We start from the raw sequence: 27,500 nt of genomic DNA on the forward strand, positions 1-27,500 counted from the left end.
ATGTGGCCGACGCTGCAGTAATGAGCGCGTGCCGGCGCCACTGCTTCACCTCATGCTGCCCGTGCACACACACTTGTTGTCAGGATCAGGGCAATGGCTGTATTACACAGCCGCAGCCCTGCTCTAACGGCAGAGATCAGTACACAGGCTAGTGTACGTGTAGATATATGCCAGTACGTTAAAGTTTTAAAAGAAAAAGTTAAAGATTGTCTAATAAAAAATAAATGTAAACACACATTTTTAACAAACATTAAAATAAAATAAGTCTCAATACATAAAATATACGGATTCGATATTGGTGTGACCGTAATAGCCTGCACAACAAAATTATAGCGTCATTTATGATGTCTACTGTATAAAAATAAAATACTGCTTTCTTTCACTTATTAATGTGAGACACGAGGTGTTTTGAACCTCCATGTGCCTCATTAATAGTAAATAACCCCATCATGTACCTTACACATTAACCCAATGTTGTCCATCATGACTGAGAAACACTATGGGGTTATTTACTATTAATGTGAGGCACATGGAGGTTCAGCATTCATCACACCTCGCGTCTCACGTCTCACATCCGAAAATGGAAGAACTTTTTTTTTCTATTGGCATAATATCATTTAATAAGTATCGCAATACTACACAAAGTATCGGTATCTAAGTCCAAATTCTGGTATAGTCACAACCCTAAACGGATAGGAAACTGAAGAAAACAGTTGTGTGCATGAGCCTTACCAGCGACCAAAAGATCATGGTTTTCTATTGACGTATATGACGGTTTTATTGGGACCATTATTGGCTCGTTGATTGTTTGGGCCGGCTCGTTATAAAAGTAGCAGATTCCTAGAAAGAAGACAGGGAAGATACAAAAAATTCAGACTCTTGTTTGTCCATCAGCACTATGAGCTTATAATCGGTAAGACATGAGTCGCACAATCCCTTGCCAGACCCCCAGATACCAGAACATCTTCCTGGTATCCAAGACAGGCAGTGCCACCATCTCCCCTTCTTGATATGAGTGACCATTCTGGATTTCCAACAGCAGTGGTGTGTATATATAGGATGGGAGAGCATCGCAAAGATTAAAAAAAATAGACCCTTTTCAGGTGCTGCTTGACTCCCAACACACTGGTGCCCCCATTCTATTTTTTATGATCCAAGCCCATTTAGTGAAGATCCCGTTCCGGTGCAGGTTGTCACCACCCATTAAAATAGGGACTAGACCAACCTGGAATGGGTCTCCTCTCTGCAGAGGCCTCGTAGGACCTGGATGGGTTGGCGCTATGGTACCTATGCCTGGTTTTGAGATCTGAATTGTCACTCCTCAAGCCACCTCCTCTGTTTTTAAGCAGTGACCTGAAGATATTTGGGAGTCTGAAAGTCCAAGTGCTGTGTGAATGAGACTCTACTAGTAATGTTACGTATCTGAGATCACACCATTATGATTCTGGAATAAAAGGAACAAGAACTGGTAATGCTGACCATTGTAAACCAATACTAGGAGGGTGTAAACCAAGAATTCTACTGCAATGGTTTGATCTGGGTGGAAAAGTGATAAGGCTTGACTGAAGGAGTGGGGCTTAGTATTTCACGGTCTCCGTTGCAGGGAGTTTAGCAGGAGATTTCTGCTGCAGCAAGCTACCTCCCAGCCAAAAACAAAGTGGCCTAAGCCCCACCTCTTTTTCCAAATTTATAAGTGACAGACTCAACCACTGGGTGGGGGGATCTTTGCCTCTCAGGAAATGTGTCTTTTTTTTTTCTAGTCTTCCATTGTGAAACAGATCGGCATCAAATACTGGTGGTATTTTTTACTTTAGTGCCCCTTTGGTGTTACAAATACTGTCATAGTGTCTGTTCCACATTTATACAATTTCCCAACCTCTAAAAAGTTAGTGTAAAAAGTTTCTGTAAAATCCCTATGATGTAGCTAAGGGGCAGCAAATTTTTTACGTTTAAGAGGTAAAAGTGTGACTTCAGAAAAAATTCAAAATCCTCAAATTAGCATTTTCAGTAAGCGCACTCAAAGCACATTTTACAAATGGTAAATAAAATTTCCCATGAGAACAGATTCTTCTTTATGTGCTGTGATTACTCCACATACTGTAACAGAACATATATCAGTTCTCCACATAATTCGGTAATTAACTTTCCCTTTCAACTTCCAGAGGGAAAAAAAAAAAATTTGCTCAAATTTTGAAACAACGGTGATTGTGGTAAACGACTTTTTCATTTATTTCCCCTGCAGCTCAGAGATACTTAATTTTATTACTCGAAAGGGTTTTGAATTCTGAAAACCCACAAATGTTCTTCTATAATGATATTTTTTATCATTGTGCCAGACAAAATAGGCCAAAAGAGAAAAAAAAAAAAAAAGGAAGTAGTGGTCCATAAGAAATGCCATATTTCTGCTGGAGAAAGCTGAAATAATAATGTGTTGCGTCCAGATTGTATTGATGTAATGCTTCCTCCCGCCAGCCTGGAAGGAGACAGGCAGATTAAGTCACTAGCGGAGGCCCAAGGATCTCCCCATAGACAGTTCCCAGTTTCCCCCCTCAGTAGGAATCCACAGCCTATTAAGCCAACCCCTATTGCTCTGCTCGCCTCTCCTAACACAACTGAGTGCACACACAAGGCCAAACAAAACCAGGACAATTGGTGACAAATGGATGGCAGAGCATCCTGTGCCAGGGTTGCCACGGTGACACCAGCCAGGCGCAGGGTAAAGAGAGTAGGATGTAGCTGGAGAATCCCATACCCACCAGATTAACTATCCCACAGGTGATTATTATTATTATTATTTTTTTTACGATTATTAAAGTAAGAATAAAATAATAAAAAATACTAATAAGCATAAAATAATAATAAATAATAATAAAATAATAAAAAAATAAATATATATATATATATATATATATATATTTTTTTTTTTTAAATTATTATTTTTATTATTTTTTATTTTATGCTTATTAGTATTTTTTATTTTATTCTTACTTTAATAATAGTAAAAAAAAATAAAATAATAATAATCACCTGTGGGATAGTTAATCTGGTGGGTATGGGATTCTCCAGCTACATCCTACTCTCTTTACCCTGCGCCTGGCTGGTGTCACCGTGGCAACCCCGGCACAGGATGCTCTGCCATCCATTTGTCACCAATTGTCCTGGTTTTGTGTTTTTTTGTGTTTTTTTTTTTTTTTTGGAGCATCCTTCAAACCCTAGAAGATCACATTATATAATATATTAATGATCTGAGAATTACTTTTTTTTTAAATGTTTTTTTTATATCCTTTCTTTAATCCAGAAGAGCGTTTTATTTACAGGTTTCCATTTCTTTAGGTTTAAGAATTCTCAATCTGTAGGATGCAAATTTTGCTAATGTGGGGCATTTATGTTGCCATGCACAGAACAGGGTTAACTTTTAGAGATTTTCTTTATATATTCTATGTAAAACGTATATACGGCAGAGAGTTCCTACCAGGAGCGGCCCCTCTCTCCCTGGAGGACTCAGCACATCTGTGTATTACTTGGACAGCCCATCGAATTTAGTAGGCACCCTGTAATATTTAATTTGCCCTGTAGTGGCACTAGAGGCGAATTAACCACTTGCTGACAGATTTCCATGCTGTTTACAGCTGATTGTTGGGGGTTATAGAAGCAGGACACCCTATAATTGGCTTATTTTCGAGGAAACCTTACCAACTAGGATTGGTCAATGTGAACAAATACATATTTTTGTCTGATTGTGTACAATGTATCATGAGTACACCACATGTGCCTCCAGTAGGCCGAGAATATTCCATCTTCCAAAACTGAGAAATGGCAGCCATATGACAACTCAACAATGTGATCTGCTGGCTGCGCCATCTGTTGCATGCAATTAGCATCACAGAGCTAAATTATTCCTTCTATATTGGGACACTTGAGGGAAAATGCTTGGGACGGACCTATGGCTTTGGCTTTGTGAATTTGGTAATAATTTTGGTATGCTCTTGTGATTCTCAGATTAATTTCTTGTGACACATTGTACTTTATGTTGGATACATTCAGTGTTTTTTTTTATAAACCTTTTGAAAACGTGTAAAAATTTCAATTTTTCTCCATTTTAATTTATTTGCTTGTGAGACAGATAGTACTTATTTTGTGTGATATTACTAGTTAACATTTGCCATGTCTACTTTATGTTGGTATCATTTTGGGTTTTTTTCTACGACGTTACAAGGCTTATAATTTATAGCAGTTTTTTCACATTTTCAAGAAAATTTCCTTAACCTATGTTAGGGACCAGTTCAGTTCTAAAGTAGGTTTCAGTTGGCTATATATTAGAAAGTCCCCATGGATCACCTATCAAAGTATTCAAAATAGCATTTTTGACGTTTCTTAAGCCTTTAGACCTTTTACAGGAATAAAAGCAAAGTGAAGGTGAAATTTTCATTTCATTTTTTTTGCAGAAAGTTTTAATCATTTTTTATTTCTGTTTTCTGCAACACAGCAAGTGTTCACAGAGAAACACAACTCAAAATGCATTCTCCTGATTCTTCAGTTATTAGAAATATCCCAGATGTGGCCCTAGTGTGCTAATGATCAGTGCTCAGATCTCCAGACAACAAGGCACAACGGATTGCAGTACAGCCCAGAGGATCACACAACCGCTCTGCATGCCATTCCTAACCGGAATGAGGCGTCGAGTGGTAACGCTATTTTAAAGCACACACACGTACTGTGGTTGGGCCGTCTGTACAGAGTGACTTATCACAGAGGTGGTACCACGCCATCTCCCTCATGACGCTTGGTAGTGATGGGTACTGTTCTAGACCGCACTAATCCCTACCATTTCACTGTGCCTTGTGGCACTGGGACATCATTTTAACAAAAATTCCTTTGATCGGCCAGTCAGATTTGCGTTAGATGACCGCAACCTTCTTTATATAATATGATATATTTGTTTTTAATCACTTTGAATTTAAGCTTTTGCTTTCTCTTAATTTTCTAATTGAACATTGGGATATTGTTTGAATTACTACTCTATTTTGCAAATAAAATTTACAAACCTCTTCTTTTTGGGGGGGAATTCAGGAAAAATTTCCCTCTGCTGCTTAAACTAACAAAAACAAAACTGGGTCAACTGAGTGACATTGCACGAAGCTATGGTTAGAAGATTTTATTTGTTGCAGGGGCCTTCATGGTAGAATTTGCTGTATAGGTAAATAACCCCTCTGCCCTCCCTTCTGGTTCTGGATAAGTCTGTAGAGGGATTTTTGCCGGAGACCCTTGTCATTAAGAACAAAGTGTCCCTGATCGGCTCAAGATGGCTCGTCTGATAAAGAGCTAAGAGCCCTCAGCTTAGGGCTTAGAAAATTATCACTGTTCAAGTAGGCCAGGGAAAGTCTATATTCCCACAGAAGTCGACTGCCGGGTTATTCAGTTACTGTCCCGTGTAGCCTATGGGCAAGTTAAGCATCTCGTAGAATTTTCTTGCGGGCTCCACGTTAAACTTTTCATAGACTTACGGTCAAGAGATGGCTTCACTAGAATAGGATTGCCATCATGTTCTCTGCTGGTGTCTAACAATACAAGAGGCCAGACCAAGACAAAATGAGCTAACCTTTATTCTAGGTTTTGGTATATGTTTCACCCGAAGAACTATAATTACATTTTTGTTTTGCATAAAAATAATCAAGAACATAGTATATATGTTATTTTACATGCCGTTGACTGGAGCTGTCCCAATGTGGGCAATGGGCCATTTATACTGTTTATCGTCTATTGAGCAGCATTATGATTGGCCGGGATCTTGGCCTTCATTGATAAGGACCCTTGTACATGGGCCAATTATTGGGCAAACGGGCATTCACAGGACCCTCGTTGCCGAACATTGCCCTATATAAACAGGACGACGATCAGCCGATGACCGAGCAACTGCTTGTTCACTGGCTGATTGCATCATTTATACAGCACAAAATATTATCGTTGTCGGCAGCGCGTCTTACTGTGTAAACAGGGAGATGCGCTGCCGACATGATGGGAAATGTATGAGGAAGAGTGATCGTATACATGTGAAAGGAGCAAACGAGCGCCAATCAACAAGCTGTCTGGTTGATTGGAGCTTATTTACACGGCCCACGCCGGGCCTGCAAGAGGACCCTAAGAGACATTGATATCTCTAAGATCTACTTATCAGGTCTGGTTATAAATCTGATCAAATAGGCTAGAAACCAGTCATTGGTATAGTAATAGTGTTGTGTAACAGCTGTCGATACTCGGCCCAATGACTTCTTCCATTATCCTTCTGCTTTTTCTTTCTCCGCTATGGATTTGGACCGCCATCATGCTTATACTTTTTTGTCATTGGCATTAACCAGTTAGTCAATGATCAGGATTCCACACTATGCAAAATTAATGGTTTCTCCTTAGAACTGGTTGTGACTCAAGTTACTTAACGCCCTCAAAAACACTGTGCCCAAAACTATTCATGCCACCCATCGTGTAAGCTACTTCCGGCCCCAATTTTTTTGAAAATAAATAAAATGCCACCTTTCCATGGTATCCAGTCTACTGACCATTGAGTATAGTATCTGCCAAGGGCTCCGACAGGGGTTTCCTGGCATGACTCTCAAAGTTACACCACTTTTCATTCCAGAAAAGGATTTTCACCCCTTGAGCACACAATGAATAACGAAGAGAAAGAGGGGAAAAATAAAGATTGGGGGGGAGACTTCTACGGATAAAAAAGTCAACTAGTGGCAGATCAGCTGTGTTTAGGGGCTTCTCCTCTCTCCGAGGGGGTGATAGAGGGGGTGCAATTTGGGCTGTGTGGGAAAAGCACAGCCTTTGCTTCTCACACATTGTTCTTCTCCTCTTCAGCCGCTCAACCCCCTCCTCTTCCCCTCCTCAGAGCCGTTGAAGCTACAAAAGCTGTTCTGGACCATTGTGTGGTTTGGGGACAGCTGAGAGGATTGAGTTTTGCTGTTCCGATGTTCTCTGAGTGGAGGGAGGGGGACTGGACAATTGTCACAGAGTCTCCTGCTTGTCACACAATGGTTTAGGATCCACTTAGGCTCCTTTCTCACTAATCTGCGTCCCTGGGGGGTTAAATATGGTTACATTTTCATTAGGTAATAATAGCAGAAGGTCGGCTAATGGTAACATGGACCTCACCATTGTGATGCAAATGGGACTTAGGGCTGGCACGGTCAACGTTACATGGAGAGAGTCATTGCTGGGGTCCTCAATGGAATTCCATTCTTGGGAACATTAACTCCTTACTAGCCCCGACTGGCAGGCCAAGTTTCGTTTGTTTAGCGTCCGCTTTTGTTAGCATGTGTGTTTATGTCCCAAAGATCACGTGATCAGAGCTTTTAACGCTCCTTGGGAGACCTCTCGTCAACCTTCAATGTATGTCACAAAGTCCTATTGCATTGGCTTGTTGAATAAATGGTTAAGGTAACCGTTACTCTGTTGATCCCCGTTGAGATCCACCTTCCATAGAATGCACCATTTTAATATTTTAATTTGATCTATTATATTGCTTTGGAAGCCATTGTATTTACGTATTTCCATGTAGAGTTTTTTTTTTTGTTTCATAGCTTTTTGTGACCTTAACAAACCCGTCGTTCCTTTTGCTTGCAAACGAGACTATTTACATGAAAATAGGATTTGTTATTTAAACTTCATGGACTCTTCTATTCCTGAGCCTTGGAAGGACAGTCCGCTGAGCCCGAGAAATTGTCTAATTGTTCATCGTATCAAAATATTCCTCAAATCGCCATTGATTCAGAAATCTTACAGCCGCTTGTGGTCATTGTCAGGCAGGAGTTCTTGTGTGGTAAAACCGACAGTGGGGGTAAATGTAGCTTGTGCTTATTGCAAGAGTTAAAGGGCCAGGCAGAGGTCAACATCCATATAAGTGTGGGGTCAGAGGTCAGCAATTAACACGGTTCCTACCATTCTACTGTCAATCAGCATAATGGAAAAAATCCTAATGTTTTCGGCAACCACAATAATTGGAAAGCAATCTACAGTGATTTCCGTTTTATTTCCTTTCTTCACACTCATCAGTACTGCTTGTCTGTTGTCTTGTCTGTAGTGAGTTTAATTGATTTCTAACGGGTATAATTTTTAAAAAATTTGTGTTAAAATTTTATGTTTGGTTTTTGCTGTTTTTATAAAATTTTTAAATTCAGTAGGGATCTCAGAAGATGCCCCACTATCCTCTGTCCCTGAAGTTTCGCATGATGGTTGTTCGATGGACAGATCTATAATCGCCTCCCTTTCCCCAACAATTATTAGTATTCTTATTTTTATACATAATCCCGGTTTCTCCCCAGCCCCATCCCTTCCACACGTGTAGTTCTCAATGCAGGATGGGCAGCCCATCCGAACATGTATCTGTCGGATGTTTCACTGGTCCCTTACCTCCTTTCAATTTTTTTAAATTTATTTTTCCTTCTAAAGGTCCTTCTACATGTATCGTGTAGTTTATGCAGCACAATATTATCGTGGTCGGCAGCATATCTCCCTGTGTAAACCGGGACGTGCTGCCGACATGATAGAAAGTCATGGGGACGATCAATCGTAGTAACGATCGATGGTCCCCATACATTATTGATCATAGCTCTTTGCCGCTCATTTTTACGGGTGTAAAAGGACCCTAAAGGGCCTTTTATACTGGCCTACAATAGGCCAGTGCAGCGAGCGCAGATCACCGAGACCTGTTGATCGGCGCTTCTTTGCTCCTGTCTGACGGAGCTATGGATGGTGACGAGCGTTTGCTACTCCGATCGCTCGTCCCCATACATTATCATGTCGGCAGCACGTCTCCCTGTTTACACACCAAGATGTGCTGCCGACAATGATAATTTTAGTTTTTTAAAACTCTACGACCAGCAGATGATCCAGCGTTTGCTCGTTCATCTGCTGATCGCTACCCTGTTTACACACGACAATTATCGGTAACTAGTGTCCTATGAACGCTCGTCTGCCTGATAATCGCCCAGTGTAAAAAGGCCTTTATATGTTGGGTGACTCCTCTTACCTCAATTACTAGATATCGAAGTTGTATAGTTGTTCTTTAGGCTCCGTATTCTAGTGTCCTGATCTTTTTGTAGGTCACTTTGGTCTAAGTAGTACTGTGTCCAACTTTATGGAATGACGGTTATTTTGCTATATGTTGACACGCTTTTTTTTTTTCTAAATATTGGAGCCTGGTGGTTACCATAACAAATTCCTGTTCCTGCATTCTTCTGTACTCTCCGTCATTATGGGCATCTCATCATGAAGTATTCACCAGACACCCTTCATTTACATATTAATAGGATGGTGCTGACAGTACAGACTGGCCTGAGTGACACAGACAGACAATGATGAAGCGTTAACTCTTTAATCTGACTAGATGATTAAAAGGGAATGTCTGAATTAGAAAACTTTTTCAAATACCCTATTAGGCTCTAAAGAGTGTCTTCTGCTGTGAAGGATCTAGCACATCCATACATTTCACAGATAGCCCATTCAATTAAATTTTATGTAATTCTTAATTTCTCCTGTGGTAGCGCTGCAGGGGAACTGAGCCAAAACCAAAGGGATCCCCCAAAGATTACAGCTGATCGCTGAGGATCCGTGCAACATGATACACTGTGATCAGCTTATCTTTGGGGGACCCTTTTAACAAGGCAGACAATTTTTTTTTTCACACATAAATAAGGCTGGGTTTACCCAATTACAATAGAGATTCTGTCCTGTTCACCATCCGAATTATTCATCACAATCGGTATCCTCTCTATCTGATCCATGCACTTCCATCTTTTTCTAGGGTTCTCTGTTTCTAATCCAGTTTGAGAACAGATTTCGGTGCATTTCTAATCTATTTTATAATAGTATTCCAGTCATATCAAGTACCGGCATATCCCTCAAATATGCTGTCACTTGCAGAACCCCAAAGATTGGTGTAACGTATGGGCAGAGCACCGCGGCTCCTTATACATTTTAGTTTTACCCTCCACAACACCACTGCCATCCAGGTACTGTGCAGGTACCAATCACTTGAATAGGGCTGAGTTGTCGTTCCATGCACAGCCGGTAGGCGGCAGCTGCGCTATGCAGGGGAAACGCTGAAGTTATTTGGCCCTTTGTTCTCATGATCAGTAGGATTCCCTGTGGTCAGGCCTACCAATCGGCAAGTAATGGCATATCTTACTGGTATGCTGTCGGAATAAACCTCGTGGTACTCATAATTGGGCTCATCGTCCTCCCATATAGGTTCAGAATTGGAATAACAGATTTTATTTCCCAAGGAAAGCTGCCCCTCAGTGGTACCGACTGATGACATCATTTGATCAGTTCATACCCACCAACACCATTTTGATTTCCAAGATGCTCAAAACTTATTTCTCACTATCGGCCCAAAAAATTCTGGATTCTGGCCGTACCAGGCTAAATAGGTCTTTTTTTTTTTTTACATTTTTCATGGTGGCCAGAGCAATAGTTTTGAGGACCATTCTAAATGACTAGGACTGTGCTTCTTCTTATCACCGAGTACTCCGCCACATGCCGTCAGCCACTTAGAGCCGTGGATTTTAACGTTATTTGCCTGTATAATAAATAGTCATTGTATGTTTTCCTGTGCTTCTGTTATAAGTCTCCAACTGTTACAAATAAGTAAAGCATGATATTTTCATGGAGATTTTCGAGACCTGCAGGAGTCTGGCGGGACTTATGAAGGAGAATAATCCGGAGAGATCAACTCTACAAGGCAAAGAACAGCTGATGCATTACCCAGCTTTCATCTAACATTGTGCTGAGAATTAAAGGAAAACGGTCATGTCTGCTACTACAAAAAAGTCTGGCTGATGGTTATGAAAACCATTCCCAGCCAAGCTCCCCGCAGCAGATCTCTCCCTGTACATATTCGGCTCCGCTTTGAGAAGGACGGTATTTGTCGAATGCTTTTCTCATTTTCTTACTTGAATTGAAAGCATCTCCATGATATAAATGACTTGTACGACATCCTGGCACCACATAATCTCAATCACAAGCGGATCACAAAGTGCTCAAGTTGATTATGTTGCAGTTGACAAATCTTTGGCCAGATCCAAAGGGGTTCAGGCGCACAAAAGAGCAATGAAGAGGACCCTACGTTGTCCTGAGAGTTGGTAAAGGTCTGAGTTCACAGAGCCCCATCTTCTGATATGTCTATACAATATTAGAGAACTTGAATAGTTTCGTATCATGTACTTGTGGCCAACCATGGGAACCCACTGCCAAACCACCAAAGATTGGATGACCGGTCCGAACAATGTGGTTTTCTAAGTTCGTTTTATCTGGGTACTATATCTAGTCTCCCCCCCCCCCCTAAAAAAAGAACTAACTTCGTAATTTACTTTACCTAAAGTGCTCCGTTTTCTGCTCGCGTCGATCGTCACGTGACCTGTGGTGTCACTTTTTTTTATCCTATAGAGACTTGTCGTATACCGGTCACATGGGCTAGGATCCGATACACCATTAGTGACATGTATTTTCACAACAGGGGAACACGAATGCATGGTTCCCACTGTACTCTCCATTTTAGTTAACTAAGAAATAGAGGGAGCCTAATGCACGCTGCCTAGAGCGTGGAGGGCATTATGGGACATGTAGGCTCAGTAAACAAGCAATAAAAACAAATGACGTGCCCCAGGAAAATTAGCAATTTTTTTTTTTATACAAATAGTCTAATCATGTTGGCTATAGTATGGGAACAATTTTTTATTTATTTTTTTAATAGGGGGATCTCAAAAAAACTCCTTTAATTTCTTAGGAAAACCACTTTTTACAGGAGTTTCACCTAATTAGATATGCTGTAAAACTGTGATTGGTGGTGATCAGAGGTCGGACCCCACCAATACAGAGAATAAGGTGTCCTTGATCTTTCGGCCTTAGTAGCTGGCTAAGCATGGCCACTACAGAAATATGGAAACAACCACACATTCAATCAGGTTTCTACTAAGGACAGGTACCTGTGATTTATTGTCCGCAAGATTTGTGGGGTTTTTATGGGTCATAAATTCATAATAACAAGAGATTAACTTTAGTGAGATTCACCCTGAGAAACAACTAGTATGGGCACCACGGTTTGTGATTTCCCTTGTTCGACAAAGGCATGGTAGAAGAAGGGAGATCTCCTACTGGGCTATATACATGTCAAGGAGCTCTTAGACCTTGTGGGATTGAAATATGAACCATTTGCATATCCATGAGGTCAGTAGCTCTCCCTCCTGTATATAGTGGTAGTCACCATGTAGGAATAGTAGACGTTGAGTCTTGTTCCTTTTTTTGCCATATTGTGGTGACTTCTTCAACCTGGGTTTTGATGGCACTGACCGCCCACCACCTATGCCTTGTCAGCTATTTGAGCACTAGAAATGTCCAAAAACACTTATTTGCTGTCGAAAGTAGCACCCGAAGCTTTGTATTTAATTTTGTGTGCATTATCCTGCCCCGTTCTCCTGGGATTAGCGGTTTTAATCCTTGCAATATAAACTGAAGATAAGAATTGTCTTTCAAACTTTCACCCGCCTCTCCCTCCTGTCTCTCTTTAATCTTCCTCCTATTAAGTATGAAGGATTTGAAGCCTTGGCTTCTGTGTGAACGTAGCTCTGAAGAAAGGTGATGTTTATCAGTCACCCATGGCATTGGGAGGAGGGCTGTCTTATTGAAAAGTCCTGACCTGCATGACACATCTCAGCATCACAGAGGGATTCTACTCAAAATGGAATAACCTCATTGATCATGTTGAGGAAAAAATGTCTTCTTCTTTAAGGGCCTATTCACATCACGTTATTGCCTGCCATCGGAGATATACTGTACGCCGAGCGGAGTCCCGGCGTATACCTCTGACGGAAGGCACCAACGTATCCCACTGTATAGGCATAGAGTGGAATGTCACCCGAACTCCCTGGGCAGAGAACTACTTTCAACATCGAGCCCAGGAAAACTCCTGACATCACTGCCCATATATGGACAGTGATGTCAGGGGCTTTCAACTATGGAGTTCCCAGCCAGAACATTACAAGCCCTCTGACTGGGGACTCCTATGTTGGGAAAGCCCTTGACCATATATGTACAGTGACCTTAGGGACTTTGTAATGCTAGATCGCTCGGCCAGAGCGTCGACAGCGCTCCGGCCAGGGATTCCACTCCTGGAGAGAGCCCCTGACATCACTGTCCATATATGGACTGTAAAGTCAGGGGTTTCCCCAGGGTCAGAATCAATGGGCCAAGCGCTACCTGATGCTCTGCCTGGGGATTCCAACCCCAGGGGAAGTTCCCCAAGTATACTATGTTCCATCCACACAAAAAAAAATATATATATCGGCGTATACCAGATTGACTAAGACCAAAAGGACACTTTGCTTGGACTCAGTCAGGCTAATAGAGCGCTATGGACATGTTTATAGTGTGCATAGGGAGCTTTCTTAACGTGCACGCTAAACAAAGGGCCAAAACGTTGTGAGCAGCTCCTCACATTCTTTCTCATTGACATAAAGTTCCTAATAATAACTGTCAGTAAAGCCATCACTCCCCTTGTTCCGCTACCGCCTCACTTCTCTGCCAGTCCCTTCCCTGGCTACCCATCAACCAGCAAATTTTCCAAATATGTCCATACACGAGTCCACAACCTGGACAGTCCACGCCTCGCATCATCATCAAGATTTCTCCCGTGCATCCCCCATACCCACCACTTGAGACGCTCTCCCTACAAACTTCAAAAAGTAACCTAAAAACCCCCCTCTTCAGAAAAACGTACAACCTGCAATAACCTTTATCTACCACTACAAGGGTCTGCTGTTGTTCCAGAAACAGCGCCACTCTTGTCTATAGGCTGTGTCTGGTATTGCAGCACTCAAGTAAATGGTGCTGAGATGCAATACCAGACACACGCCCTTGGACAGGAGAGGCGCTCTCAGAAGAATCTAAAAGGGCTGAAATAGGGTGGTCTGTTAGGAAGGAACACTAAATTGATAAAAAATAAATAAAAAAAAGCCTAAAAGTAATATCCACTGTACTGTTATGATATAAGCGATATTGAAGGAAAACGACACCCCCCCCCCCTTCCTTCCCCCTTATGTCTTACATCTTCCAAAGCAAGAGTTTTATTAAAATGGAGCGACGTCACACTGAGATGTTCTGGAGAAGTGGAGTCTAATACTTGCTACCCAATAACTCAATACTTTTCTACTTTCATCTTGGATTTCCTCCTGTAAGACGCAGAGTTTCCCCACTGGATATTTCAATAATGCATGAGGATAAACTAGATTTAACAGCGCACGGTGACGGGTCCCTGTTGTTTGGTTAGATGAAAGGTAAAAGACTTTGGACCCGCCACGTTTTGTGGCTCTATGAAAAAAGAAATGTCCTTGTCAGCTGCAGCGTTTCTTCCCATGGAGGCCGCAGGAGGAGCAGGATCTTGTCTCTCTGCCTCGTTCCGTCATTGCCGTGTCGTCTGAGCGTTTTATATTCCCGTGGTTCTGATTCTCCCGTTATCTTTATGGTCCTGCATTTATGGATCACTCCTTACGTCTGTATAATCTGATCCAGGCCTGGGAATACGTATAGTCAACGGTTTATATGACTCTGAGACCCCAATAGTGCAGGTCTGGATAATATTGGGAGGGTGCGGGGGAGGGTTTACATTAATGTGCATATGATGGGTTGCGTACAGCAGAGGGGAATGTGTATAAGGCACAGTATATGTCACATATGAGTAGTGCTATTGACATCTCGCTGTCACTGCAACCGCAATGGGTTTAAAGGGGTATTCTGGCCAAAAACATTCACCCCCTTGTGTTAGATCACTGGGGGTCCTACTGCTAGGAACCTACCGATCGTTAGAATGGAGGACCCCCAGCTTCTTAACCACGCCAAGGAAGTCTACGTGTTTTGGCTTCCTTCAAACTCTATAGGGTGATGGAAATAACCGAGCGGACCCCACTGATATAACATTTATCATCTATGCAGTGGATGAGTGAGAAATGTTTTTGGCCTGAACACCCCTTTAAGAAAATGAGTCATAACCTGCTATCTCATACACCCCCCACCACATTCAGCTTCATGCGATTTGTTGTGTGCCTTTTGTTTTTTCACTGTGTCCAACTTTTCAACCCTTTTTATTGCTCCGCGGCATCTAAAATAAAAAAAGGAGAAACGCTCTGTGCTAATGTAGCGGAGAAAGTGGTGGAATTTAAAATAAAAATCCTACCGTATTGTGTATACAGCTCCTATGCAGACCAATGGTTAGAGACAACCGGGTTTGTTGGTAGTCGGTAGCGATGGAGATACATAGATCTTCATAAGAGCAGCAGACACAAAACGGTAGGATGGGTTTTTGTTTTGTTTATCAAGATTTTCCTTACAGGTCACCTTTGGGGAACTTCAACAATACAGCTTAGCGGTATAGTGTAATAAGAGTCGTACCGCTGCTCTGTCCCTCCCATGCTTTACACTGCAGCCCTACTTGTTTGGCTGCGGTCTAAAAGCACAAGCCTTGAACAAGCTCACAATTCTAAGGCCTTATTCACACGAACGTGTCCATTTTGCGTGCGTAAAAAATGCAGCGTTTTTCTACCGTTACTCATCTGTATGTCACGCGTTTTTTTACATCCGCAAAATAAACTGAAGGCGTTTTTTTTGTGTTTTTCCCCTCATTTCTTTAGCAACTGTTGCGGAGACCACGGACAGCAAACGTATGATGTCCGTGATTTTCACCCACCCATTGACTTCAATGGGTGGGTGATGCGCAAAAAACAGACAAGAATAGGACATGCAGTGAGTTTCACGCTTAGGACACACGCTGCGTGAAAAACACAATGTCTGAATGACCCCATTGAATTAAATAGGTCCGTGTGACGTCCGTTGTTTTAACGCGCGTAACACGGACGTGCAATACGCTCGTGTGAATAAGGCCTTATACAGCAAGAAATTGAGCTGATACATTATAACATCCCTGGCCACAGATATTAGGACAATTTGTTGTAGACTGTGACAAATCATGTTTTTTGTAGACGTTGGGTATCCTGATGGAAAGATCATTCTATTATAAATTGTTATAGTCTTCTACTAGTTCTTCTACTTATAGTATATCATTACGACAACTACTGTGTGCATGGGCACAGTGACTTAAAAGACTTTGCTGAGGAAAGGAGGAACATATAGCCTTGAAGGAGTAGTCCAGGATGAGAAAAACATGGCTGCTTTCTTCCCAAAATAGTGCCACACCTGTCCACAGGTTGAGTGTGGTATTGCAGCTCAGCCCCATTCGCTGCAATGCAGGGCCAGTTTAGGCAAAGTTAAAACGCTGATTTATGGCCTGTTCACATCAGCGTCGGAGTTCCGTCAGACCTTTCCGTCAGGGGAACCTATAAAAGGAAACCATAGCTTTCCGTTTGCATTACCATTCAATGGTATTGCTTCCGTTGCAAACAGTTTCCGTTTGTCTCCGTTCCGTAAGGTTTCAGTTTTTTTGGAATCAATAGCGCAGTCGACTACGCTGTATAGTGGTAGATGGCACTTATATAGTCTGCAGAGCTCCTGTGTATATAGTGCCATGCAGCCCCCTCCCTTGCATGTAGTGACGTCATCACGCCAGCCTGCGCAGGGAGTCTTCGTAGCGCCTTATAGGCTGCAGGCCTAACGTGGCCTGAAGCCTTTAGTATTCGATCGTATCTGCGCCCTGAGGACTTATTTAAAATAAGGTTCCACCTTTAACGCAAATCTTTAATCTTATTTGGAGGCTCTTTTTGGTCATGAGAATGTTTCCCTGCAGCTGTCTGATCAGTAGACCCGAGTCACTTTTATGACCGCCTGTTTCTATAATCTATCTTCAGTATACAGGCTGCCACAAACAGCAGCCTGAATTTTGTATGTGGATCTTCAGGCTGGGAGTTGTAGTTCCACAACAGGTTGGAATCCACCAATGGCACAAGCTTTATGTATCCGTCTTTGTACAATATACGCGGTCAGCTAGTCATTGATACAAGTGTTCTGGGTAGTGACAGCTGAAGACGACACCACCGCGGATAGAGAGGTTATTTGCAGGTGAAGAATTTAACAGCTCACCCCTTCTGCACCGACCCGCTCACTTTTCTGCTTCCCTCCTCTTCTACAAAACCCTAAGTAAGACGGGCAGGTCCTGATTCTCAGGGATAGCAGTTCAGCTTTCAGTCAAACTCCAGCTGTCAAGAGAATCATTAACTGGCTGGTAAAAACTTGTTCGACTAAGTTTGTTCCTTCCTCGCCTCCAGCATCTGCTTGTCAAGTCTCAAGCCAAGAAACAACTTCCTACCAGCTTTGTCATGAGTAGAAGAAAGAAAAAAAAGAGTTGATCCTGGTGTCACCGTGTCCTGCGGCCAATCTATCCGCGGGACAACCAAATAAACCCGCTGTACTGCCTTTTACAGAGGAGGGGTCCTTATTCCAACAATTTTTGTCATATTTAAGTGCATTTGGCTTATGATGACATGTGGTAGTATTAATGATAACCTCTGTAAGATACTGCACCCTGAAGTAGAATTTGGGGGTATCTATACCCCACTATTTGATTGGAGCCTCTGACAGGGCTCTCAGGAGGGGGGGGGTAGAGGTTCAGGAGTACAATGGGCAATACCTGCGTCCGTCGCAGATTCTGTTGGATTTGACGTGAAGAATAGCGCTGAGTGCTTCCTCAATAAAACAACGCTAAGTTAATGGGGTCCATCTGACACCAGTTGTATGGCGGATCTGGCATTGCGTTGTGGTTTCCGTTATGAGCAGAGACTCAGACCTTCATGGGTATTTCCAGATGCACTGGTTTAAAGTGCCAATGTCCAATGCCATACCTTTTCAAGACTTAATAAAAGCCGCCTTCTGGGCTTTTGGGACCCATAGAGTGAAAATGCTCTTTGGTTGTCAAGCCAGGGTTGGGGTAAACACTGGGTACACTGTGACTCTGTTGCCTAAGAGCCCACATACATCTGGAGCAGGCCCTGTTTATACTAGATATCCTGGCCGGTAAACTATTGACGATACAGCGTGTTAATCGGCGCTCATTTACATGATCGTTCAGTAACCGATCTTAAATACGATCGCTCGTCCCCATACATTTGCATCTTGTCGGCAGCGCATCCCGTGTTTCTGATGCCAGCCGGTGACCATTTTGGCTGCAGAACAGATGCGATCAGCTGATCGATTATTTGCTCGTTCATCGGCTGATCGCGGCCCTGTTTCACAGGCAAATGATTGGGAACGAGTGTTCGTATGAACGCTGGTTCGCCCGATCATTGACCCGTGTTAGAGGGCTTTATGGCTCCGTTACCGACTATTCTAAATTTGTATTTATCCTGGCATATTCTCAGCCAATGAATAGATCCTATAAGGAACTTTAACACCGTAGAATCTTCTTGGAGTCTTATGCTATGAAGAGTCTGAGCAGTACGCCACCTCATTAGTCTAGCCGGGATTGTACATGGGTCTGAATGTCAAGGACGATAGGTGACTATCCCTAATAATCAGATGTCACCAGCACGGTTCTAAGCATTGCTCTATGGCGGCTGGAGTTGTGGAATTGTCTACTATTGCCCTGTGCTTACAGATAAAGGGGCACCGAAAAGCATTAACAGTGTAGTCGCTGCAGTATGTGAGTATACAGGCTAATATATATTCCGGTCCCCTGGCACGCTGATGCGGAGATCTTCATAGCGCTGCCGCGGGATCAGATGTCTGGTTGCACACTTATCTGATGATGATGATCCAAATCTTCGTCACGTGACCGGCCCCACTGTACTCTATATAATCGTTGTGCTACTACTTGTACATAGAGTACAGCGGGGCCAGTCACATGACGAAGAGTCGTATCGTCGTCAAAGAAGGCTGTGCGCACAACTAAACTTCCGGTTCCCCCACCAGCGCTATAAAAATCTATGAAAATCAGTGTGACGGGGGACCGGCATGTGTATTAACGAGTACTCCCATACTGCAGCGACTACACTGATGATAATAACCCCTTTAAGTTGTCATGGGCGTAACTATAAGGGGTGCAGCGGTGGTGGTCGTACTGGGCCTTGGGGCCTCTCGGACACATGAGAGGACACCAGTATTCTACATGGCACGTGCTGGTGGGGGCTGTTACATCGTTTGCACTTTTATTTTTACCTTATGGTGGTGCAGTAATTATACGCTTGAAGCTGTAAACATTTTTTTTTTCCACCTGTAGAAAAAGGGGTTTAGTATCTTTTTGCAAGGCCCCCCCCCATAAGATGATGAGGAAGGTTCTGTCACCTTACATTAGTCTCTTGACCCCAGATATAACAAAATACAGAAAGTCAAGTTTAGAAAAGGGAAAGGTTAATCCGGTGAGGTCGTGTTACCTATCTAAAGTGTTCAACGAGCGAATCTGTAATAACCGAGGTGTTTGTGACCTCGTCACCCGGCTTTGTGTTGACACGTTTCTCGGAGGAACATTGCAATCAAGACAAGTTCATTACCTGCCCCCCCCCCCCCCCCCCCCCAGGATGATGATTTGGTGTTTGTTCCCAGACACAACTGAATCGGGAAACAGGATTAGGCAAGTTCAGAGGGTTTCGCATTACTCACTTTACCTTTTGTAACTTTTTTTTTTTTTTTCCCAGCACATAGGTGAAGTGCAGGGTGGGGGCTGCGTTCTGACATTTCTAGGTTACAAGTTTGTGTCGCTGCAACAAGCCACTTCTAGGCTATCCGGTTACTTTCTGATACCAATTCAGCTCTAATGTAAACTCAGGTACACTTGTCACTGGATGAGAGTCCTACTCCGGGTTACAGCCCATACTTGAATCTACTTCTGCTAATGGTCCCTTTTTTTTTAGCGTAAACTTTTTTTTCAAGAGTTCATAGAAAGTTACAAGTAAGAGCCAACTTTAACAAATAATAGGGTGGTCGCCCGGCTTAGCAGGTTGTGGATATCAATTCTAGTTGGATTTATGGTCTGCAGCTACTGCTTTGTGTCCGCTAAAAAGGATCTGAAGAAAGTCACAATGATATAGCACCCACAAACTACAGTTTAGGGGCTCTACATTAAGCGTTCTGTATCTCCACTGGCATGGTTCAACAACAGTAGCACTTTAAGTGTGAATGCTTTTCCCAAACCCCCTAAAATGCACTGTCAGTGGAATAGAGCTGCTGTTTGTAAAAGACTGTAGTCTGCACGTGGACTGCCTACACGGGCTGCCGCAATGCCCATCAGCACAGTTTAACCGTCCCTGCTAGCATGAACACCTGCAAATATAAAAATCTGCTGACGATGCCAGGCGGCTGCCCCGTAAGCTTTATTATTGGAACTGCCTCTGCTTAAACTGGGACCAATTCTGATTAAAATATTACATTTAGGTAATTACGGATTATAGAATTTCTTAATGTAATATTAATACGTAGAAGGTAGCACGACCCTGAGGATCTATGCTCACTATATCTCTAAAGGTGAGTTTACATGGTAAAATTTCTGCCCATAATGAGCACAATTTTGCAAACGTACCGTTTTGTGTTTACAGCTCCTATGCATAAGATTGTAAAGTTTGAGACTGCACCAGACTTCACAGTTAGCAGAATGCAAGTATGCAGTAGGAGTAGTCCTCATTCCCAACCGTAGAACAGCGATAATGGCAGCAGCATTGTTAAAAAAAAAACAAAAAAAAAAAACAAACCTTTGTTGTGCCTTGGACAGCGAACAGATAAACCGCAACGTTTCGACAATAGCAGATCTACGTGTCTTCATGGTAACAGACCACAAACAAACCCTGTGTAGTCTGATCTTGTAGTAATACTCCCAATCCGTCCTCTACCTTCTTTCTTATATGCATTTAATGGGCTAGCAAGAAGTAGGGGACAGATGTAAATGAGTAAGGCTTTAGGCTCAGACTACACAGGGTTTGTTGTCTGTTACCATGGAGATGCATACTGAAGGTCTGAACTTAAATGGAAGAAAGCTGTAATACTGTGCACCACCACTATGAATGTGGCAGCCTACATGGTACAAAAGATTGATAAATGTAGGAACCATGCTCTTTACATGTCTACCTTATGAAATGGAGTCTCACAGAGGGTCTGACATGCTTGACATAGATCCCTATAGGTTCACTTGGAGATACTGTTCACTTACCTTCTTGCCAATGCAGCAGTGTTAAGTCTTTAGGGGATCAAAGGTTTAGGTCAAATCCGGCCCTGGTCCCTGAGGGAACCCCAACACCCCTTTGCAAACTTAGATATTATAACTGAGCCATATGGTTTGGGGGAGCGGATGGCCTTGGTCCAGATTTTGTATCGGGAGCTTGAATCTGGAAGTTTTAGAGTTGAGTAAGTGATGACCAGAGTCCTATTTAGGCTTCAATGGTTGGGATACATTTACAGCTGGTAGAAGGGACTCGGGCATTGCCTGGCATTTTAAGTACAAATCGAACTGTGACATGGGGGCATGGAGCTTTTTGCATTGGGAGAACCTTTTGTCAGATCTTCCGATGGACTAGCAAAGCGCTTTCCTTCTAAGCAGAAGGATTTGCCCGCTGGGAGGCTGGCATCGGAAATGCATCTAATCTCTGCCAACCACTAAACTAGTATGCGAGGGCAGTTTTTTTATTCATGTGAACAATACATTGTCAACACCTCTCTGTGGCTGCTGCCAAGATCTATAATTCTTATTGAACTGGATAAGCTTCGAGGAAAAGACACCCCAGCCTGGGGAACCAGAGCTAGTGCTTGTCTTCTAGCTGGCCTCGTAAATATGAAACACATGGGCACTGGGCGTTCAGAATGGGCATTTTCGTGGCATTTTTCTGCTGCATTTCTTTTCATTTAGCACACCAGCCGGATAGATGTGACATGGAAGGGGATAGGAATTTTTTGATTTTCTTGTGCGTGTAATTTTGGGATGAATTGATAAGATGGATCTGTCACCCCCATAGGTTGCCCCTTGCATTTCTGCCTCCCGTGCCCGGATTATAGGGAGCAGCTGCACGGAATTTGATGCAGTTGCTCTCCGTGTCCCACGTGATTCTCACTTGTAAAGGTAGCAATTTGGAAATAAGATTAGAAGTTAATTGCCAAAAACGCAGTTCCCTAATATACAAACGTAAGGGTGCGTTCACACAGGGCGGATACGCTGGGTAAAAGCACACAGTGTATCTGCGCTGAACGCCGCAGGGAATTTCAGCCGAAAAAAATGCGCCGAATTGTGGTGGTTTTTTCACGCAGCATTTCCACTGCGGATAACTGCACGTAAAAAAAAAAGTTTCATACTTAATCGTAGCCATAGCAACGCGTCCCTCTGCCGTCCTGCAGCCCGGCCTCCTGGGATGACTAAATGTGATTGGCTGCAGCAGTCACATGGGATAAACGTCATTCCTGGAGGTCGGGCTGGATGCAGGAGCAGAGAATTCTGGGTAAGTATAATCTATTTTTTTTTTTTCTTGAGTTCCGATTTTTGAGGCAAAATCACAGCTTTTTCCCTGCAAAAATTGCAACAATGGCTATTTGTTGTGGGTTTTACTTTCCGATTGAATTCAATGGAGAAAACCCGCAACCGAAGAGCTGTGATTCTGCAACCTAAATTGGCGTACTGCGGATTTAAAAAACGCACCGCAGGTCAATTAATGAACGCTTTTTAGACTCTTTTATTTTTTTTTTTTTTATTTTTTTTTTACGCAGCGTGTGGATGAGATTTGTTCAGATCCACTTCGCTGCTATTGAATTATGCTGCCGATATGGCATTAAGGAACTCATTAGCATAAAGCTAAAATCGCTAAGAAAGTGGTGAAAACAGATCGTTTTTTAAAATAGCATTATTGTCACCTACATTACAGCGCCCATCTCCTTATGTAGGAGACAGACCACTTATAATGTGGTGACAGTGTCTCTTAAACTGTTAGGCTGAGTTCACACGGGGTGAAAATCCACACCAAACTGTGGTGCAGTTTTTCGCCCGGAATCTCCGCTGCTGGAACTTCCGCATTGAGCCGGTCTGCTAGGTCACGTGGTATGAAACGTCTGCCCAGGAGGCCGCACTGGAGGGAGGAAGAAGCCCAGACTCTTGTGTAACTATAAGGCTCCATGCACACGAACGTGCTTTTGTGGCCGCAATTCCCCCGAAAATCCATGGGAGAATTGCGGCCCCATTCATTCCTATGGGGCCATGCACACGACCATGGTTTTCACAGTCCATGCATGGCTCAGGAGCCCGGACCGCAGAAAGGACGGACCTGTCTTATTACAGCCGTGTAATGCGGTCCGGGCTCATTGAAAATAATGGCCGTGGCCATGTGCACAGCCCGCGATTTGCGGGCGGCTTGCAGCTGTCACTCCGCGGCCGGCCGACCTGGAAATCACGGCCGTGCACATAGCTACGGTCGTGTGCATGAGGCGTCTAAGATTTTTACTTTATTTTTTAAGAGTTGCATTTTTTTTAATTCAATGGGGAAATCCCACAACAAATAAGCATGTAACTATTCACGCAGTGTAGGGATGACATTTGTTCTATCTCATCCACTGCTACTGTATTTGCTGCAGATTTTTTGCAATGACTTCCGTTGGACAAAAACTGCAGTATTTACGCAACGTGTGAACTGACCCTAAGGCCTAATTCACACGACCAAATTCGTTCCATGATAAACGGACCGCATGCCTGCCGCATTTCCCGGACCGAACACAGTGCAGGGAGCCGGGCTCCTAGCATCATAGTTATGTACGATGTCAGGTGTCCCTGCCTCGCTGCAGGACAACTGTCCCGTACTGAAAACATCATTACAGTACAGAACAGTTGTCCGGCAGCGAGGCAGTGACTCCTGTACATAACTCTGATGCTAGGAGCCCGGCTCCCTGCACCTTGTTCGGTCCGGGAAATGTGGCCGACCTATCAGGGGATTCAGTTTAAAGGCTATGTACACCTTTGAAAACTTTTTTTTAAAAATCATTGTGTTTGGTGCAACGGGGCAATTACATTTTATTAAAAATGATTTTTGCTATTTGAGATACAGCTGCTTTATATCCTGATATATACAGAGCAGCTGTATCTAGTTCTGAGACCTGAATCAGTCAGGTCAGTGGGACTGACGGGTTCAGTGACAGCGGTCAGATGAAGCTGTTATCGATCACATCTTTGGCCAGGTTCCCACGTACCTAAACGCTGCAGATTTTCCGCAACGGAATTCTGTGTGGAAATACCGCAGCATTTACAGTAGCAGCAAAGAGGATAAGATTTTGTAAATCTCATGCCCACGCTGCTGAAAAAAAAAACCTTAGCATAAACGTTAATAAATTGACCTGCGGTACGGAATTTTAATCCTGCTCTCCTTCCTGCAGTCCGGCCTCTTGGGATGACGTTGCATCCCATGTGACCGCTGCATCCAATCACAGGCTGCAGCGTCACATGGCCAAGGAGGCCGGAACGGACGTCATAGGAGGGGGTAAGTATGAGCGCTTTTTTGCGCAGAGGAATTTCCGTCCAAAAAACCGCATCGCATTGTGGTGCTATTTTTTATTTTTATTTTTTTGGACGTTATGTCCTGTGGGTTCCAGGTCAGACACGCTGCGTGATTTTTATGCAGCATATCCGACCCGTGGGATCCCGGCCTAACCGCTCGATCCTGCGTGTCACTGAACCCGTCGGTCCCGCTGACCTGAAGGATACAGCTCTCAGAACTAGATACAGCTGCTCTGTATACAGGATATAAAGCAGTTGTATCTCAAATGGCAAAAATTATTTTGAATAAAATGGAATTGCAAAGTTGCACAAAACACTCTGATACATGTTTTTAATTTAAAAAAAACAAAAACGTTTTCAAAGGTGTAGCGTGTTGCAACCTTTAAATAATTTTTGTGGGGGAGGGGGGACTTGACTGTAAATGCCATGTGTATTGGAACTTATTTAGCATGTACTCACAAATGACATGGTTCTAAAGCAATTTTACAAAAACTTGCAAAAAACGTGATTTGACCTCTGTGACGAGACCCTTGTAGTTCATTTGTGTAGGGTAGGGGGGCTTCGCTGTAGATGTTATGCGAGGGAAAAGTTTAGTTATAGTTTTTGTGTGGGGGAGGGTATATTCACATGTAGTGTTTTGAGGTGCAGTTAAAAATTAAAAAAAAAAATAAATACATCAAAACCGCACAGTCGACTACGTTATTGATTCAGTCAAAACAACGGAAACCTTATAGAACGGAGACAAACGGAAACCATTTGCAACTGATGCATTACCTTTGAAATCAATAGTAATGCAAATGGAAAGCTATGGTTTCTGTTTGGTTCATTCATTGACGGAAAAGTCAGACGGAACTCATGAACGGCGTTTTGATGCAGGTGTGAACGAAGCCTAACATATATGGACATAAGGAACAGCCCCAGAGTCCCTGGGCAGAGCGCTAGTAGAAGATCTGCCCGGGGACTCCAGCCCTGGGAACGCTCCACTCCCCGGGCGACGTATCCCACTATATGCCATACGTTTTGGCTAAATTTAATAAAATCCAGAGCAGTAACCGGTCGCTGCCTGCTCCATGGTTCCGTTAACCGATTTTGGTGCTGATGTCAATTACAGTGAACGCGTATAACGTACAAACATGAGCGCCACACTTTCCGTTGTCCAGCCCTGGTAATGGAGGGGGCCCAGACATATTGGCCCAAATTCCTGCTGGCGGCCCTGCGTATTGCTGTTGGTATTTGGGTGTGGGTTATTTTTGTGGGATTTACATAGAAAATAAATTTCTGGAGAGCACCGCATCTCCGATCTCCCTGAAAATGATCCATACGTGTAGGCAGATGTGCTTTAAACAGATCGGATATGTGTTGAATGATTGCGGAGCTGTCGACTGATTCCAATAACCCCAAAAATAATAAAACGCGCTCAGCTGGCTTTACTGCAATATAAATAAGAATAGAGAGAATAATACAAGTAGGTGTCACCGCTGTCAACTTCTGATAAGAAACTGGAATTTCTAGTTCTCAGTGCTGTAATCTTATTTTGACATCTCGTTTCGAATAAACTATAAGATAACTATCTTCTAATAAACCTGATATCGGAGCATCAGGAGGTTCTTTTATACTTATTGTGTAAAGTGTCAATTTAATAAATAAAAGCCAGGAAATAAAGATTGGGCTACAAATTTCAGGAGAGATTACCTTGCCAAGAGATGTAGCAGAACGGCAGAGGAGCCCAGGAGAGTGGACTACAAAATTAAAGGATATGTCCATGTTCAAATGAATTTTACTGCCTTAATGCATCTAGAAAAAATAAGTAGTCAATTTTGCAAAATAGTCTTGTTTAAAAAAAAATCTCCTACCGTTTTAAGTATACAGCTCTTATGCAGACCTATGTCTCCATGGTTACAGACTACAAACAAACCCTGTATGTAGTCTGGTCCTATAGCCATGTGTTATTCTGCTCTTTGCCTTCTCTTCTACTCTCTGTAGGTTAGCAAGAAGGCAGAGAGAATGGCGCAACGTGATCTGACTGCACGGTAATTTTGTAGTCTGTAACCAAGGAAACACACGGGTATGCATAAGAGCTCTATACATAACGGTAGGATTTTTTTAAAAAGTGTGCATAACATTTAACATGGAAAAAAAAAAATCTAGCTCCTCAGCTTGCGGCACATGTATCCTAGGGGGTACCCAGCATCGGTCTACTGGTTACGTGCAGTGCCCCCAGTTCATGCTTCTGTCACACTCCCTCCCCCCTCTCAAACTGTGGCAGGATGATGTATGATGTTGCTGTCATGTTATCATTGTTGAACACTGGCTCGTTCTAGGTGCAGTGTTGCTGGCTCGGTTATGGGTGCCGTGTTGCAGGCTGGCTCGGTTATGGGTGCCGTGTTGCAGGCTGGCTCGGTTATGGGTGCCGTGTTGCAGGCTGGCTCTGTTATGGGTGCAGTGTTGCAGGCTGGCTCTGTTATGGGTGCAGTGTTGATGGCTGGCTCGGTTATGGGTGCCGTGTTGCAGGCTGGCTCGGTTATGGGTGCCGTGTTGCAGGCTGGCTCGGTTATGGGTGCCGTGTTGCAGGCTGGCTCGGTTATGGGTGCCGTGTTGCAGGCTGGCTCGGTTATGGGTGCCGTGTTGCAGGCTGGCTCGGTTATGGGTGCCGTGTTGCAGGCTGGCTCGGTTATGGGTGCCGTGTTGCAGGCTGGCTCGGTTATGGGTGCCGTGTTGCAGGCTGGCTCGGTTATGGGTGCCGTGTTGCAAGCTGGCTCGGTTATGGGTGCCGTGTTGCAGGCTGGCTCGGTTATGGGTGCCGTGTTGCAGGCTTTCTCGGTTATGGGTGCCGTGTTGCAGGCTGGCTCGGTTATGGGTGCCGTGTTGCAGGCTGGCTCGGTTATGGGTGCCGTGTTGCAGGCTGGCTCGGTTATGGGTGCCGTGTTGCAGGCTGGCTCGGTTATGGGTGCCGTGTTGCAGGCTGGCTCGGTTATGGGTGCAGTGTTGCAGGCTGGCTCGGTTATGGGTGCAGTGTTGCAGGCTGGCTCGGTTATGGGTGCCGTGTTGCAGTCTG

The 27,500-nt window shown here is 43.4% G+C and overlaps 1 long non-coding RNA gene across 2 annotated transcripts in view; it reads left to right on the top strand.

Moving 5' to 3' along the window:
* Positions 1–27,500, top strand: part of LOC142665928 (uncharacterized) — a 117,685-nt gene that overhangs the window by 58,376 nt on the left and 31,809 nt on the right. The gene's annotated exons all lie outside the window — the stretch shown is intronic.

This window comes from Rhinoderma darwinii, chromosome 13 (assembly GCF_050947455.1).
Source record: "Rhinoderma darwinii isolate aRhiDar2 chromosome 13, aRhiDar2.hap1, whole genome shotgun sequence".
Classification (NCBI taxonomy): Eukaryota; Metazoa; Chordata; class Amphibia; order Anura; family Rhinodermatidae; genus Rhinoderma; species Rhinoderma darwinii.